The sequence below is a fragment of the Rousettus aegyptiacus genome, unplaced genomic scaffold (assembly GCF_014176215.1).
Source record: "Rousettus aegyptiacus isolate mRouAeg1 unplaced genomic scaffold, mRouAeg1.p scaffold_m13_p_4, whole genome shotgun sequence".
NCBI lineage: Eukaryota > Metazoa > Chordata > Mammalia > Chiroptera > Pteropodidae > Rousettus > Rousettus aegyptiacus.
Genome location: NW_023416307.1, coordinates 43,838,248 through 43,854,411, shown reverse-complemented (window position 1 = coordinate 43,854,411; position 16,164 = coordinate 43,838,248). Strand labels below are relative to the sequence as shown.

Here is a 16,164-nt window from a genome sequence, read left to right as displayed (position 1 = left end):
GAAGGAATAACACTCCAAAATTCTTACAGCTTAAAGAATAGCGGTAGAGGCTTAGATGGAAAGCCCTGCTCAATTTCTTTCAAGGCCTGTGCACAATTTCCACAGCCACAAATGAAACTGAAATAAAGAGCTTCACTATTCGGTTCTACTTTTTGGACAAGCTACCATCTCTTTCAGAAAAGAAAAACATACAGGCAGCAAAGCAGATCAAAAGGTAGCCGCTCACATTCAAACAACATTCACATGACCAAAAGCAAAGAAAGGTAAGTAAGCAGAAAACAAACAAGGGGGAAAAAGTAAAATTTTTAAAAACAACAAATTCAGGCATTTAAGCCCATGTAACATAATAGAAAGAGATCTAAACTGGGAGAACAAGGTTCTAGTTCTCAATTTCTCACTGACTGGATCACTAAGTGTGGGCAATAGAGGCATCTCTGAGTTCCAATTTCCTCATCTGCAAAATGGGCATATTCTCTTCTTTTGCCTGAAGGGGCAGCTTTAGTAGAAGGAGTAATGAACCAAGAATGAAAAGATCTGTGTTCTAATTCCACCTAATTAGTCAAGTACAGACAAGGCAAGTTAGCTGCGCCCTCTGGGCCTCTATTTCCCATTATCATGTAAAATGAGACAAATCAGCAGAATAATCTCTAAGACTCCTTCCAACACTGACAGTTCATCAAATCTACACAACGTCTCACAAACCAGGTATTAATTCCAGACAGTGGATGCAGTGCAAATGCCATATAGCCAACATCTTGCATACTCTTAAGTCCAACTATAACTGCTTTTCAAGCTAAAACTATGCCTGCCAAAGTATCCCCAAACATCCCTTGTGGCTTGCTGCTTTAGCCCTAGTTGTGGCTTGCTGCTTTAGCCCTAGCAATCAGGCAGACGACATTCTCAAATTATCTTTCTACTCAACTCAAGCTAGGCCTCAGGTGGGAAGAAATATCTCTCTAATTTTTTTTACACATAAACAGAATTTTTCCTCAGGCAGAGCCCATCTTTAAATCCCACTGTCAGGAGTACTCTCCTGGGAAAGCAGCTGTCCATACCCCAAATTAAAGCACTCCCAGCAACAAGTCTCATCATCAGGCAAGGGAGCCAGCTGTCAGTGCTGTAAGCCCGGGGTCTGGGAGCAGAAATGCCATTCGCTCTGGCAACAATGATGTACTCACGTGAGGTCAGGCCCCACAGGCAGCTGGCCTTCCGCTGGCTCTCACTCCCTCTCACACACCCTGAGTCTCAATGCAAGGAGGTGATCCGGAGGCCAGAGGGGAACAGCACTGAGACATTCTCTCCTCAGCCTCCAGAACAAGGGGCAAAGGAATGGAGGGGGAGGGGGGAGGAGGGCAGGGGGGAGGGGAGCGACTTTGTTTCTGGAAACAAGAATTCAAATCCTGCTTCTCCTAAACCCTGAGTCACCTCCTTCTCTTCCAATAGATCAGTGTGGTGGGTAAACATTTCCATAAATGGAGAAGCAGGCTGGAGGCCGGTTGAAAAATCACCCTTCTCTCCTCTGGCACTGGAAGAACATGCCCCACTTAAGACAGAATTCCTTACTCGGAGTAAATGATTAACCCCAAAAGAAGTGGAGTCTAAACTGTTCCACAGTTGTCCCGCTACAGGAAAATCCTCCCCCACCCAAACAAGGAAGTAACTAGTTTAAAAGGCTGCTAAATTCACCTTGGAAATGGGGCCATCTATCATGCAAGCACATTTATGAAGTCAGTCTATTAATTCGGAGTAGGGAGAGGCATTTGGGGAAATTCACCTGAAGACATCACCAAGAATCAAGTTCACAGTTCTATTAATGGCAGATGAGTCCTAAAACAACCCTGGCCCTGGTACCCCAATCCCTGACTCCCCTGAGCTGAGAGTCCTCCTGGGAACTGAGTTTTGCATGCGTTCTTCATAGGACAGACACCAAACAGGAAGACCTACAATAAAACTTTCAGGAGAAACTTTGGGCAAGGCAGGGTGTAGAAGGCTGAACTACCCAATTTAATTTGTAAGATTAATTCCAATCCAAAGTTCCTGAGTAGTGTTCAATAACTGAATTGGACTAGCAAAGTCAATCAGGAATAAATCTGGTCCAAAATGATTCCAGAACTGAATTTGAGGAGGAGAAAGGAGAGAGGTGTGATGCTGGGTAAAATGGCGGTAGGGGAAGATGAGTCTGTTCAGAGAAGGGAATCTATACCTTGGCTTCCCAGTGGTTCTATTTCTTAGCACGATCTTCTTCTACTGTTGGCTGTAAAGGTTTTCATAGGTCAGAGGAGCCATTTTTCAGAATCGTCACCCACTTCCTGGCTTTTGGACCTGCACCATGAAGCTGCTTGTTCTAATCCCCAGGGAACCTTCTCGCAACAAACAGCACTGGTCAGGGAGCAAGGAAACCCATGCCCTAAACCCAGATCAGCCACTCATTAAGATTTTGGACAAATCAGTTCTCTACTTAGAGCTTACACTGTCTCATCTACAAATACGGTAGATATTACAAAATTGTTCAACTATGAGCTCTAAAAGTATCTTCTATTTGGTCTAGACAAATAGTCATGACAAATTTATTTTGATTACTTGTTTTTGCAAGCATGACATAAGTACCTGAAAATTTGCAAACATTTCTTACTTACTGCATGTTTAATAAATGAACACAAATATAAGTGATTGTTAAATGAAGTAAAGAAACAGGATCCTTGGACCACATGCAAGAACCAAAACTCGGTACAGAACTCTTGCCAATGCAGTACTCCCTAGAGGTTCCAGAGGAAAGCCTGAAGAGGGCAAAAGGATGGCCCTCATTTATAATTGAGAAGACTAGCCCAGCCATCAGACCTGGTTGTTCTGTGGAAAGATTATCTCCTGTTAGGGACTCAGAGACCCTTCTAATATTGCAACAGGAACACTACAGCAGGGGAAAGAGACATTCCATGAAAAAATAGCTGCCCAGGGAAGACCTAAGAATTCTGAAAACCAAGGAGCAAGGAGGGAGCTACAAGGATAGGTATGAAAACCAGAATGATAAAGTCTATATCTACTCTCTACTTCACAAATAGCATTTAGAGATCAGTTTCCACACCCACAAAGGGGCTCTTCATTCCTTAATGTATGTGTGCCTCTCTTCCTCTTGACCATTGAGAACCACTGGCTCTGGGACCTCAAGAGGAGAAAAGACCATAAAGGCCATTGAGCCCATACCTCCACTACCCCCATTTATGAATCCCCCCACGGTATCCCTGAGGTCTCCAGTGAGGTGGAGATCATTATCTCCTACAGCTGCAAATTCCATCTTTCCAACAGAAAGTTCTCCCTTATATGGAAACAAAATCTGGCTCCCTGGCCTTCAACCTCAGATCCTCATTCTGCCTCTAAGAACCATATAAACAACCTATGTCTGGCTCACTGGTCTGGAATTTTCGTAGGTGAATATAGATAGAAAAACAAAGCTCTCCGCGATCTCGTCTCCCAGTTACTCTGGCTGTTTCCTGACCACATCACATTGCTAGCTCCTAAGCATTTGTCGCCAACTTGAAATCCATCCTTTTTGTGTTTTCCAATAAGTGTTACTACTAAGCAACCAGTTCTGCATATGTATTGATGACCTTGTGGATTTACAAGATGTACCCTGTTAAAACCGAGTCATCGAGATATGGGAGAAGTTAGGTCTTCTAGATCAGTTCTTCAACTATCTCTACCCCATCGCCCATACCACATTCCCATCCTTCATGGGTGAAGCTAAGGACACACAATCCAGACCCAGCTCCCCACTCCTGCTCTCCAGTCCTCCCAGACCTAAAACTGTCTCCAGGATAAAAGGCTGTTCCAAGAAGCATGAAGAGAACTCTATTGAAAAGAAGACCTCATCAACGTAAGGGCCCTCCGCAGCCTGCAAGCAGGACAACAGGACTAATCTGCTGATCACAGGACTGGGATTCTGATCCCTGACAATTCCAGCACCATTCTAGACCTTGGTGTCATTACAAACGCCGGTGCAGTGGCAGGGGAGAGGGGGTGTCCTTTTCCACCACAGTTATGATGGCGCTATTGGGATTCAAGGTACATGTAGTAACAATGCCTCACATCAGAAGCATGCTTTACTATTTAGTAAATGCTTTCCCACATAGTCTTATTTCATCCGTTGGAGGTAGTCTTATAACCAATACAGTCATATGCAAACTGAGGCTGAGAGGTTAAGTATATTTCCAAGGTCACGGCATGAGTAAGTCATAAAAAGAATACTGGTTTCGGAGTTAGACTCGCAAGATTCCAGGGGCAATTCTACCAGCTGTATGACCTCTAGCCAACTGTTTAACTTTTCTAAACCTTGCTTTCTACACCTGAAAATTAAAGACTAAAATAGCCCCTCTGCCTATCTCTCAGAGCAGTTATGAGGATCAAATGAGATAATGAGAGTGAAAGCCCTCTGGAAAATGGCGAAGGCGGCAGGAAAGTGTAAGGGATCATTGTGTGATTACTTGTAAATGACTGTGCATTCCATTACAAATTCAAAAAGCAGTGAGGTCATTCTCAAGCCAAAGAAACATTAAGGCTCTGGGAATTAAAGAGTAACAATCTGGCGTTCCTGCAAGGTTATGTCTATACACTACTCACTCTTGCAGTTGAAGGTCAGCAGTGACTGTCACATTTTCAATCGCCAAGCCACATATGTCTATAGTGGTGCTCAAGAAAAACTCTCCCTTTTCCACTACAAGCAAATGCCAGGCCAAAAGGAAGTAATAGATGTGGACGTTTGGAGGACTCCCCTCCCCCCGCCAAAATTCTCAGTTCCGGAAACGTGATCTGCGATGTTTTCCTTGGAGAAGTTGTTAGAAACACAGGCTCCAGTCTCTCTGCAATATGCCCGTGGGGAAATAAATATACAGTAAGGAGGTATTTACCAGAGAGCAGTAAGGAAGCTCCCAAGCATGAATTATGAAGGGCCCAGGATTCAAGTTGCAGACATCAAAAAGACAGAAATTCCAACCCATTAAACCTCCCAGGCCCGCTCACAGAGGCTGGACCTGGGATCTGGGCAATCCAGGCAGCAGAGAGGTCCTTTTACATACCAGAGGTCCTGCTGCAGGTCGCTGGGGAGCCAGAGGGCACCCAAGAAGCTCTGTGAGTGTAGGCGCTGGTCTGGCTTCCTTCAGGACTCTCCCAACACGCTAGTCATCAGAATTCTCTTCAATTTCTGCAAAGATCCAAGTCATTGATGTCATTTATGGTGGGGCTGGATCTTCCCCAGAAATCCATCCCCAGGGTAGATGAGCACACGGCTCAGTGATGACCGTTTTCTGCTTTGCATTTTATCACCTGCTTCATTGTGCTTAACATTGGAGAAATGCACTAATTTGTGGCATAGATGTGTGAGCACCTACTATGAGTGTGTGCCTGAATCCCCAGGGATGCTATAGGAAGAGCAGTGAGACACAGACAATTTCAAGCAGCTCACAAGCATAGTAGAAGAGAGACACTGACCATAATACAAGACAAGTGTGGTCCACTGCACATGGTCAGACTTCAATGGGAGGAACAGACTTCTGGGCTAGGTATTAAAAGAGGGTATGACTTAGAGTCGGAGACATAAAAGGGTAAAGAAGCAAAGGCATTTCAGGCAAAAGGGAAGATTTGAACCCAGACAATGAGGAGCTATGTCCAAAGAATGGCAAGCTTAGAAGATGTATAGGTCACTCACGGGAGAGGTGGACAAAAGGGTGGAGACAGACAGATAACTTAGAAAAGTAAACTGAAGCCAAATACCGTAATTTGTTGCAGGCTAAGGTGACTGGATTTTATTTCTAAAAGTAATGTTTTATTTGTTTGTTTGTTTGTTTGTTTTGAGAAAAAAGCTTTAATCACACCATTGATCAGCTTTTAAAACAAAATAACAGTCTCTTTGGCTGCCAAATAATAATAACAATAACAACATCAATGAGTGTTTCCTTTGTGCTGAGCACTGTACTAAGCAGATTGCCTTTATTACCCCACTTAATGCCATCAGCAACCCGGTGACCTGGACAGTCTCACTCCTACATTACAGATGAGGAAATAAAGGCTAAAAGAAAAAGCAAACTGTACCAATCTCAGAGACAATAAGTGAAAGAGGCGGCAATTAACTTACTCACAGTGCAAGCAACCCCTTACAATTCTACACGGTCCTCTCTGATTTCTAACCCTCCTCCGCATTGCCCAGACTTTATCCCCTTTCTTTGAGGTGAAATCATCCTCATTTAACTGTCACACATGATAATCATATATAACAAACAGAACTATCTCTAAAAATACTTGACAAAAGTCCCCATTTGTTTTTGTCTTCCCACTAGTTCCCTGAACTCAGGAACCTGGTCTGTGTCTTCAGTATTATATACACAGTGGACACTCAATAATCACATGTATTCGGTTAGACAATATCTTTGAAAGTTGGGCCAGGGAGATAACATAATACTGGCTGTAATTTCTACTCTGTTCTGCCCAGAAATGGAATTAATCTCAGTGAGATTCCCAAGGTCCAAAGGGGAGACAGAGCCAAGTCGAAAAAGGTCAAGAGTAGTGTATATGGGGCAGCCTGAAGCTTCTGCAGCTACTCACAGGCTGCTTGACACTCGAACATGCAGCCAGGTGCTCCACAGGCCTCAGAGGGCGGTGAACAGAATGCACATTTCCTTGAAAAGGACAAAAAGCTCCAGAATTCCTCCTAAGCATGACTTGTCTCAGCCTTAGTAAAAGAATACACTGGGCTAACACAGTGGTTTTCCAACTTTTTTTCCCTAGAAGCAGAACTTTTCCTTTGAACAAAAATGTTTTGCAGTTGCTCAGCTATAAAGTAAATAAGAGCAGAGCTGCTCTGACTAGGATCCACAGCTCCCCTTCCCTCCTACTCTCTCACCACTTATCACCTCCTCCACCCAGCACCCCAAACCTAAGGCCACTCCTGAGGTCTCTCAGGTTCCAGGAAGCCAGCTTGAAAACCACCAGCCTTCTGAGCTCTTCACAGCACCTTCCAGCTCTGATGCCTGTAACCTCCAAGGTCTGAGATGTGCCTCCCCAATAAGCAGCTCTGCTTTTTTACCAATGAGACAGGCAATATAGGCTATAGCAGGGGCAGGGTGAGGGGGAAGAGTTCACAAACCAGAAAACTTAGATTATATTCTCTTAAGGACTTGTGTTCTCACGACCAAGTTATTTAAATCTCACTGAGCCTTGGTTTTCTTGTCTGTAAAGTGGGAAATAATATTGTTATCTACCGAACTAGGTTTTATGAGAATTAACTAACTTAATATGCATAAATCCTCCAGCAAAATGCTACAATAAAAATACTATGTTATGATCACCCCATCTATAAATTTGTCTAAGCCCACAGGTAGAAAAGTAGGTAGCACTGTGTCCAAGGCAAAGAAGATGCTCAAGGGGCCCATTTTTTTCCTTCTTTGCTCTCATGGACATTTTCAACCTAAACAAATAATATGACACCAATAAAGAGCCAGAGAGAGAAACACATTTTGAGTCCTAAATTCTCTACAGCTCATCTTTGAAAAATCTTACAGCTTTGTCTCTGGAACTTTTGAAATTCATGGCCATTTTAGGCTTCCAAGGATGTCAACGCAGACCGTCAAGGGTGGAGAAACTGAATTTGAGAAAACCACTGATCCGGGTCATGGGCATGAGAGGGAGTGTTAGATTTGGCATCCCAGCCGCCAGCTTCCACATCAACCAGCTGAGTGGCCTGAGAAATCCCATTTGTTCTCTGAGACTCAGTTTCTTTATCTGTGAAATAAGGATTAGAACAGCCCTATCCTATACCTCTCCCTGTTTTGCTGACTAGAACCAAGGAGTGATGGGTAAGAAAACTCTTGAAAACTTCGCAGCTCTTAACCTATATAAAAATTATCATTTTATTATAACCACAAGTAAAAAAGTTGAACCACTAAAAAAAATAACAGAATATACCCTAACCTGGTCTTGAGGTTCCTGCTCCGGTTGCAAGAATCCTGTCTCTCATCTGACTTTTACCCCTGAACATCGTGAAGGTTAACCCCCATTTCATTGCAGCTTTCCCAACAGACCCGTTACCAGCCTCTGAACTACACGAAAAAGAATGTCCAACTGTCCTCGAGCTAGCACTCAGGGCCTTCAGGATGAGCCCTAATCCATCTTTCCAGCCACATCTCCCATTATATTGCTACAAGAATCCTTTGCTCCAGGCAAGATCGTAGCCCCAATTCCTCTCAACTTCAAGAATTTGCCCATGCTTCCCCCCAGAGTCTTGCCTCCAAATCTGAGCACAAAATCTCCTTACCATCTAGTGGGGAAGTGGACCACTCGAGAGGGTTCTGTGAATGAGGTATAGTCAGCAGTGTCTTCTGTGCCCCATCCTTTCTCTAAAGATGGTCCATAAACATCCACATCATGATAAGAAGAAGTAATTCTGAATTTCTTTGCAGTCAACAAAGATTCACCTTCTTGAATGCTTAATGTCAGCGATAACCACGACACCCACTCCACAAATGAGAAAGCTGAGGGTGAAGAACATAATAAGCAGAGCCAGTAGACACTGCAGGCCGTCGGCTCCAGAGTCCGTGCACACCACACTCTCCCTCAGCAGCAGAGTGCCATGTAAACTTTGTCATAGAAGGTGCCAGCCTCAGGCCAGCCCACTGCATGACTGTGGGCAAATCGCTGTCCTTCTCTGAGCCATACGATGTGGTGTCATCCCACACGTCTACACACCTCTTCCTCTCTCCTCCTGAGAGATTTCAGAAATAGAACCTTAGAGAGGAACTAACAAAGAAATGCTTGCACATGTGTGTGGTCAGTTCTGCCCTAAGCTTTCTTTCCCTCCCAACCTCCGAAGTCCACCCCATAAGAAGGAAAAGAGAATGACTCAAATGTCAAAAAGCCAGACTACTCTATAGGACGGTACAGGGGACACCATGTGGCAGCATCGCCACGAAGACCAGCGAGCCGCTCACATGCACAACTTCGGTCACGGTCACAGTGCATGAGCCTTGTTAGCAAACCGCTGGTTCACTTGGCAATTTATAATAAGCTCGAGATGCAAGGGCATTAATGTGGACTTCACAGTATGGACCTGACATGCATGCCTCATGGTTTGTGGGCTCCCTAAGGGCGGCAATAGAAGAATCTTTCTTTTCTTCAAGGCATTAGCTTCTCTTTTTAGTGTAGGCAACTAGAACTGCTGTCTGACAAGAGCACTCATTTGGATGTGGAGACAGCACCTGCGTAGCAGCCACTGCGCCCTCCCCAGGTATTCTCCTTAAGTCTAAATGCTGACAGCTCTGCTCTCCCAGGACCACAGAATCCCAGGTATTGGCAAAACTCAAATACTAACTAGCCCAACTCCTGGAAACGACTTGTCTGGGGCATTCATTCATTCATTCAGAAAGCTCACTGACGTCTGTTCGATGCATAGCAAGAAGAAGAGGCTAAGCTTCTGCTTTCAAGAACCCTGCACCAGTATCTTAAGTGGTTTCTCAATGGCAACAGATTAAGTCCAAGTGCTTTATCTAATATCTCAAGTTTCTCAATAATTCGAACTCAATCTTTTCTTTCCACCATAAACTCCCTCACACTGTCACTCAGCACACATTCTTTGCATATTCAGACTGAACTTTTAGTTCACATTATTATCTTGCCTTACCTACTACCCCTCCCCACCCCAATATCCAATACAGATGTCCTACACTCCCTCCAAGGCTAATGCTAATGGTAGATCTCAACAGGAACAAAAAACGGAGTTATTTCCACAGTGTCTCATGTATAATAGACATCTACTATCTCTGGCCCTGACCACTGTATGACAATGATAGAACATTCTACCTCATTAGCAGAACCCCTTAAAGAAATGTTACTGCGCCCAATGAAAAATCACCTGACCACTTTCACCCTACGTGAAACCTCCCTTGTTTCGCAGTCCAGTCCAAATAATCTCTCTTCTCTGAACTTGCTCAGCCTGCTCTCTAGGACATCGATCATGACCTTCCTTGTACTATTCTTACTATGTGCTTGACTTTTCTTTCCAGTGATGGTTCCCAATGTTAGAACCCATGACTTACGTCTGCCCACAGAGCCAAATCTAGCCCTGTGTCAGGCTCACAGTAAGTGTTTAATAAATGTTACGTAAACAGGACAAGTGTTCAGGACATGATTCCCAGGAAGAGAGTAAACTGAATTGGAAAATTACAAATCAACCACTGTTTTCAAAACGAAGGAGAACTCAATTCGGAAACTAAAAGTGGGCAAATGGACTATTTGGGGGGATACTAAGTATATTAATGTTATATATTTTATGTAAATAAACAAAGATTAAGTGGAATATTATACATAATTATATTACATTATAATTAAGTGTACATATTAAATATTATAGGATAATAACCCATAGACATTTTTAAATGTGTTGGTGGCAAACATATTGTCTCAATGGGTTCAGAGTTCCTTTCCACCTCTAAAGTGTCTTCCTGCACTGCAGAAGCAGATTGCTAAAAACTACATTTCCCATACTCCCTTAAAGCTAGTAAATTAGGTTCCAGAAATAAGATGTGGTCGTGTGAAACTTAAAAGGTGAACGTGAATTTAAATCACCCTGCTGATATTTCAATGGCAAGCAACATTGTAGAATCCTGAGTCAAAACGCCTCTCCATTTGGCAGTGCAATGTTCCGTCGCCAACTCTGAGGCTGTTGAGAAAAGGTTCAAAGGCAGGCAGGCAGGCTTCAGCAGCAGCTTCCTAATACCATCTTCCTTATCCCTGGATTGCAGCTATGGAATAAATTCTTCAACTTCATAGCTCCAGGTGTAGCCTCCTGGCTCCCACTGCTTCGGCCTTTCCAACAATTTTGTTAGCACCTTTTCCCCTGAATTACTCCCTTTCCACTTAAATTGTGTGGAATGTCTTTCCTACGCTTAAGACGGACAGATGGAATAGAGAGAATAAAGCTAATAGATCAATTAACTGATTATCCATTCCTTTATTTCTTGATCTGCTCGAGTAAGATCTATGTCTGTCTATATTTAAGACCCTCCCTTGCTTCCGTGAAGGGAAGACAATGTCTCACTTCACTGTAATGAGCCCGACGGACCTAAAAGACTTAAATGGCAAGTGTCATTAGCTAATTAGAGCTACATAAACTAGCTTATGGTCAACATAAGATCTAATTCCTATAACATTAAGCACAGTTATAGCACAATTACTAACTCTTTCCTGAGAATTCTTGGCTTGACCTCTCCGTTTTCCAGATTTGCCCCTGAATACTTCAGTACCTCAAAAGCATACCGCTACACACTGAGACCATCTGCTCTGTGCAGCCCCGCGGAGTCCGCCTCGAGCATTGTATGTGCCTGTCCTTGTTTCCTTGTTTGTAAAATAGGGTTAGTAACAGTGCCTTCCTTGCAAGTTTGTTTAGAGGATTAGATAAATCACTATGAATAAAGTAGCTACAGCAGTGACTGGCACCTTTGCTTGCTGAGTGTCAGCTCGTGTGTAAACCGAGGAGCAATCTTAGGACACAAGTATAAGTCCTATTTTACAAATGAGGAAACTGAGACTCAGAGACATTATTTAACTTGTCCAAGGTCAGATGGCTATGAAGCAGGGGTGGAGGCAGAACCCAAATCCAGTTCCACAGCCTTCCACCAAATCCGAAGCTCTTTGCTCTTCAGCATCCTGTTTGCTGATATGCACACCTAATGGAAAAACGTATTAAAATGGAGGAGCAAGAACAGCCCAGACATAACGGAGCTGTACCTTGGGAGCTCTCTGGGCATCACAGGATGATAAGGCCAATGTCATAAGCCCTGCCCTTCAGCACAGTCAGCTCCTGTGTGTAAAATTAGCTCAGTGCTGCTCCAGTGCTGCCTGGAGCCCCAAGGCAAAACTCACCCCGGGCACAGCGAGACCTCGCCTAACCCTCAGTCCCAGGAAGGGTCCCTCATGAACCTCATTAGGGCCTGAGATGACTCATTTTGTTCTATCCTGTCTCTGCCTGCTGAGGTCACCTCGCTGCCATCCAGAAAGGCAGCTCCGAAGGAGAAGTAAAGATGAAAATGCAAGCAACTGTTCTGCATTCCTTTCTGCCAGGACAGCTTATGAGCAAGGATGAGGTGCCTACTGCCAGGCCAGCTGTGTACTAAAGGAAGCAGGCTCTGCTCAGTTAGATAAGCCAGCTCAGGACCGAAAACAGACACTAGCCCAGATGGACTCTGGAGACCTCTCTCCTCATTTTACTCTGGAGATGATGGTATTGGCCAGAGGAGGGGCCTATTCTATATTCTGAACTTAGCACATTGATGATGAACACCATGGCCTCCTCTGCATCCTCTCAACCTAATAACACCAGACTTGAAGGCAGATCTCAAATGCCATCTCCCCAGGGGCCTTACCTGTACCCATCCCTACCTAACTAGAATTTCCATCACAAATTCCACAATGCCTTATCTCTATTTGTTTTTATTTGGCATTTATTTGTTCAACAAATAATATCTTACACATCTATTTTGGATTTCGGGGACACAGAAATGAAAAAAAATGACCACTACCCCCAAAGAAATCTACTTCAATATATAGTCAAAAATGTGGGTGGGGGAGATCAGGGGTCAGAGATGTATTCTAAGCCAGGGGTCCCCAACCCCTAGACCACAGACCAATACCAGTCCATTGCCTGTTAGGAACCAGACCACACAGCAGGAGGCGAGCACCAGGTGAGCAAGCAAAGCTTCATCTGTATCTGCAGCAGCTCCCCAGCTTTAGCATCACCCCCTTAGCTCCACTTCAGATTATCAGGCATTATATTCTCATTGGTGCCAGAAAGGTTGGGGACCACTGTTCTAAGCAGAGGTGATAACAAAGCAAAGTATTAAAAGGCACATGGGAGGCTACCCTGATAAGGTGGGGATAACAGCAATGTTTCAACAAGGGAACAGCATGTGTTAAGTCATGGAGGCTGCAGAGAATCCCATGTCTCAGAGATGAGTGAGATGAGGATGGAAAAAGACAAGGGCCCAATTACCAAGAGTCTTCAAGTTTATGCAAAAGATAGTGAATTTCACCCTGAATGAGAAAACCATTGAAGGATTTTAAAAACAGAGATATAGCCTGAAAGATGTATCATTTTTGAAAAATCACTCTTGAAGAAGAACATGGACTAAGGAGGATGAAAACAGACAACAAAAGCCAGGTGAGCAGGAGAGAGATGCTAAGGATCTGAACTGAGGGAGAACGGCAAAGGTGAAGGAGGGGCAAGTAGGAGTAGTTACCACGGCTGACTCGCGAAGATCTGAGGATGATTAAATAGAAAGGTGAGGGAAAGGGAGGGGGTATCCAGAATGATTCCCATTCCAGGCTCGGGTGACCGAGTGGATAGATAGCTGGTGACTTCATTTGCCAGTGTGACTATGCTAAAATGCATGCTGCGTCTCAGTTAACTTTAAGAATTCCAATTGGAGTGTCCAAAAGGCATTTACCTACATGGGTCTGAAACTCAGGAGTTCCAAACCAAATACAACGCCATGAGAGTCATGAGCACAAAGACAACAAAGATGGCTAAGACAAAGTTTTACAACACCAACAATTACGGGATCTGAGGAGGAAAAGAACCATCATGGGAACCTTAAGGAGAGGCCAGAGAGGTAGGAGAAGAATAAAGAAAGCTAAGGAAGCAAGAATGGTCAACAGTTGACAGTACCACAGAGGCCAGATCAGAGCAGTGTTAAAAGTTAACGAACTCGGCCCCCATAGACCTGGGCGAGAGCAGCTTCCATAAGACTGAAATGGGCTAAGAATCCAAAAGAAGGTGAGGAAGTAGACAAGTGTAAAGGCAGAGAGGACATATGGGAAAATATCTTACTTCCCCTACCAGACAATCAGCTTCAAAAGCCATGCTGCCCCGCAGAAATGTAATTCAAGCCGCATTTCCTAGCAGCCACAATTTCAAAAAGCAAAAGAAAACAGGAGAAATTAATTTTAATAATCTTTTCTTTAACCCAATATATCTAAAATATTATCATTTCATAAGTAATGAACAGAAAACGTATTAATAAGATAGTTTACATTATCGTTTTATATTAAACCTTTGAAATCTGATGAGTGTATTCCACTTATAGCACATTTCTGTTCGAACTGGCTACATTTTATATCCTCAACAGCTACATGTCATTCTGGTTTACCTGTGATGAATCACTGTACCTTTTTCTTAATATGATGAAATGAATGGATGGATTGCCATTCCGTTGTAAAAAGTAGTAAACTCTCCATGACTTCTTTCCCTCTATCAGCTCTACCTTACATTTCCACTCCTGAGTCATATTGTGACTGGAGCTTTGGTATAGCTTAATATTAATATAAATAGCAGAAATTCCATTCCTTCTAAACTTCCTCTCCTTCCTTCAAAAATTACAAAAGATGTATGTCAATCTCTCTAATTTTCTTAGTGCAAAACTTACTGTCAAATGCTAGTCAGAAGAGCTTCCACTCACTTGCATCTCAAATGGGTCTCTTCACCTCTCTGAGCTCCACTTTCACTACCGTAAAAATATAACCCCAACTTTGCTTATCTCATAGACTCATCATAAAACTCAAAATAGTGAAAACATTACATAATACACAAAAGTAAGGTACCACCCGGAAGATTCTCTATATTATAAAGGTATACCATATGAGCTTATAATATTACAAACATCAATCATGTCTATATGCACAAACACATAAACAAATAAAACTCTGTGTGGCTACATTAACACTAGTATTTTAATTTCCAACATCACTATCCTTCCTTTTTCTCTTCAAAAATCACAGAAGACGTGGTCACTCTGGTTTTCCTAGGGAAAAACAACTAGGTTTTCCCTGACTCAATACCCGCCGAGGTTTGCAGAACTTTGCCTACAAAGTGCAGACTGAAAAGTGCTGGAACAGGATGTGAGCAAGCCTGGGAGATGGTTTGGTTGAGGACTCGATCTCCTTTCTACAGACGGAACACAGAAAATGTCTTGTCTTGGACAATAGTTAAAATAGCCTCCACTCCACACAACTTCCAAGAGCTGAATGGCCATGACTATTTGGTTTCATTTTGCTGTTTGAGCATGATACACAGAAATATGTTAGGAATTAGAAAGGTGTGAAGCTAAAATAAGGACTTCTTAGGAGCAAAAATGCCAAGTGGAAAGGCAAAAAAAAAAAAAGATGATCAATTATTTTCCTTTGCTGATGACAGTCACTGTCAACAGACCTGATTTTTTAAAACTTCCTCCAAAACTAATGCAGCTAATGTACTAAGAATGAGGGCCACTCATAGACCCCAGAGATAAAGAAGCGCATGTGACCATTGAGCACCCCAATTTTCGTGGGGAAGAAATAAAAAGAACAAGAACACATGTAGGTGCTGAGACGGAGTGGGTTATGGGGAGTCCTGCCCATGGGGACACAATATATGAGTGGCATAGCAAAGCTCTAAACTCTGTTGGTCAAAATTCAAATCTTTAGCTCATTCTTCTTACGTGACCCTTAATTTTTTTAAAAGCCAAATTAAAAATCACCCACTGGCCGACCCAACTAGATGAAGTTGTTGATACACAAATTGTAGACTACAATACCAGGAAAAATTTAAAAAATAGATAAATTCAGCAGCAAATGTCGTTTAATCCAAACTCTGTTCTAGTAGTAAAAGATAAATTACTGTTCCACTTGGTGTTTCTCAGTCACATATTTCCCACATCCGGTGAAGGTTTTGTGGCATAGTGGCCATCACAATCAGTCTCCACTAGACCACCCACACGAACATGTCGCCTTTCAGTGTCTGACGACACAAAGCAAAAGTCAGACTTGTGCCTCACCGGCCAGGTCTTTTAAAAAAAAAAAAAAAAACAGAATGCACCAACATGTCGTGGCATGTAATATCTTAAACGGCAGTGGAGGGCAGAGCCGGTTTAGAAAATTTTGCTGCTGTTGTTTAACAAACACTTATAGGGTGCTTGATATGTGACAGACAATTTTCTAAGCACTTTACTAATATCAATTCATAACCTTCCCAACAGCCCCTATGAAGTAGGTACCATTATCATTATTCTCATTTTACAGATGAGGAAACTGAGGCACAAGTAGACACAGGGCTAGACGATGGCGGAGCTGGGAATGGCATCTAGGCGATCTGGC

The 16,164-nt window shown here is 43.1% G+C and overlaps 1 protein-coding gene across 10 annotated transcripts in view; it reads right to left on the bottom strand.

The window, feature by feature from the left end:
- The window catches only part of LOC107505903 (LIM domain containing preferred translocation partner in lipoma), a 607,668-nt gene that overhangs the window by 554,707 nt on the left and 36,797 nt on the right, over positions 1-16,164 (bottom strand). For 8 of the 10 annotated variants that reach the window (XM_016136314.2, XM_036219277.1, XM_036219274.1 and 5 more), the window contains exon 2: positions 5,070-5,194. The gene's annotated coding sequence lies outside the window, so the exon portion shown is untranslated. The other 2 variants (XM_016136304.2, XM_016136315.2) reach the window with 2 other exon arrangements.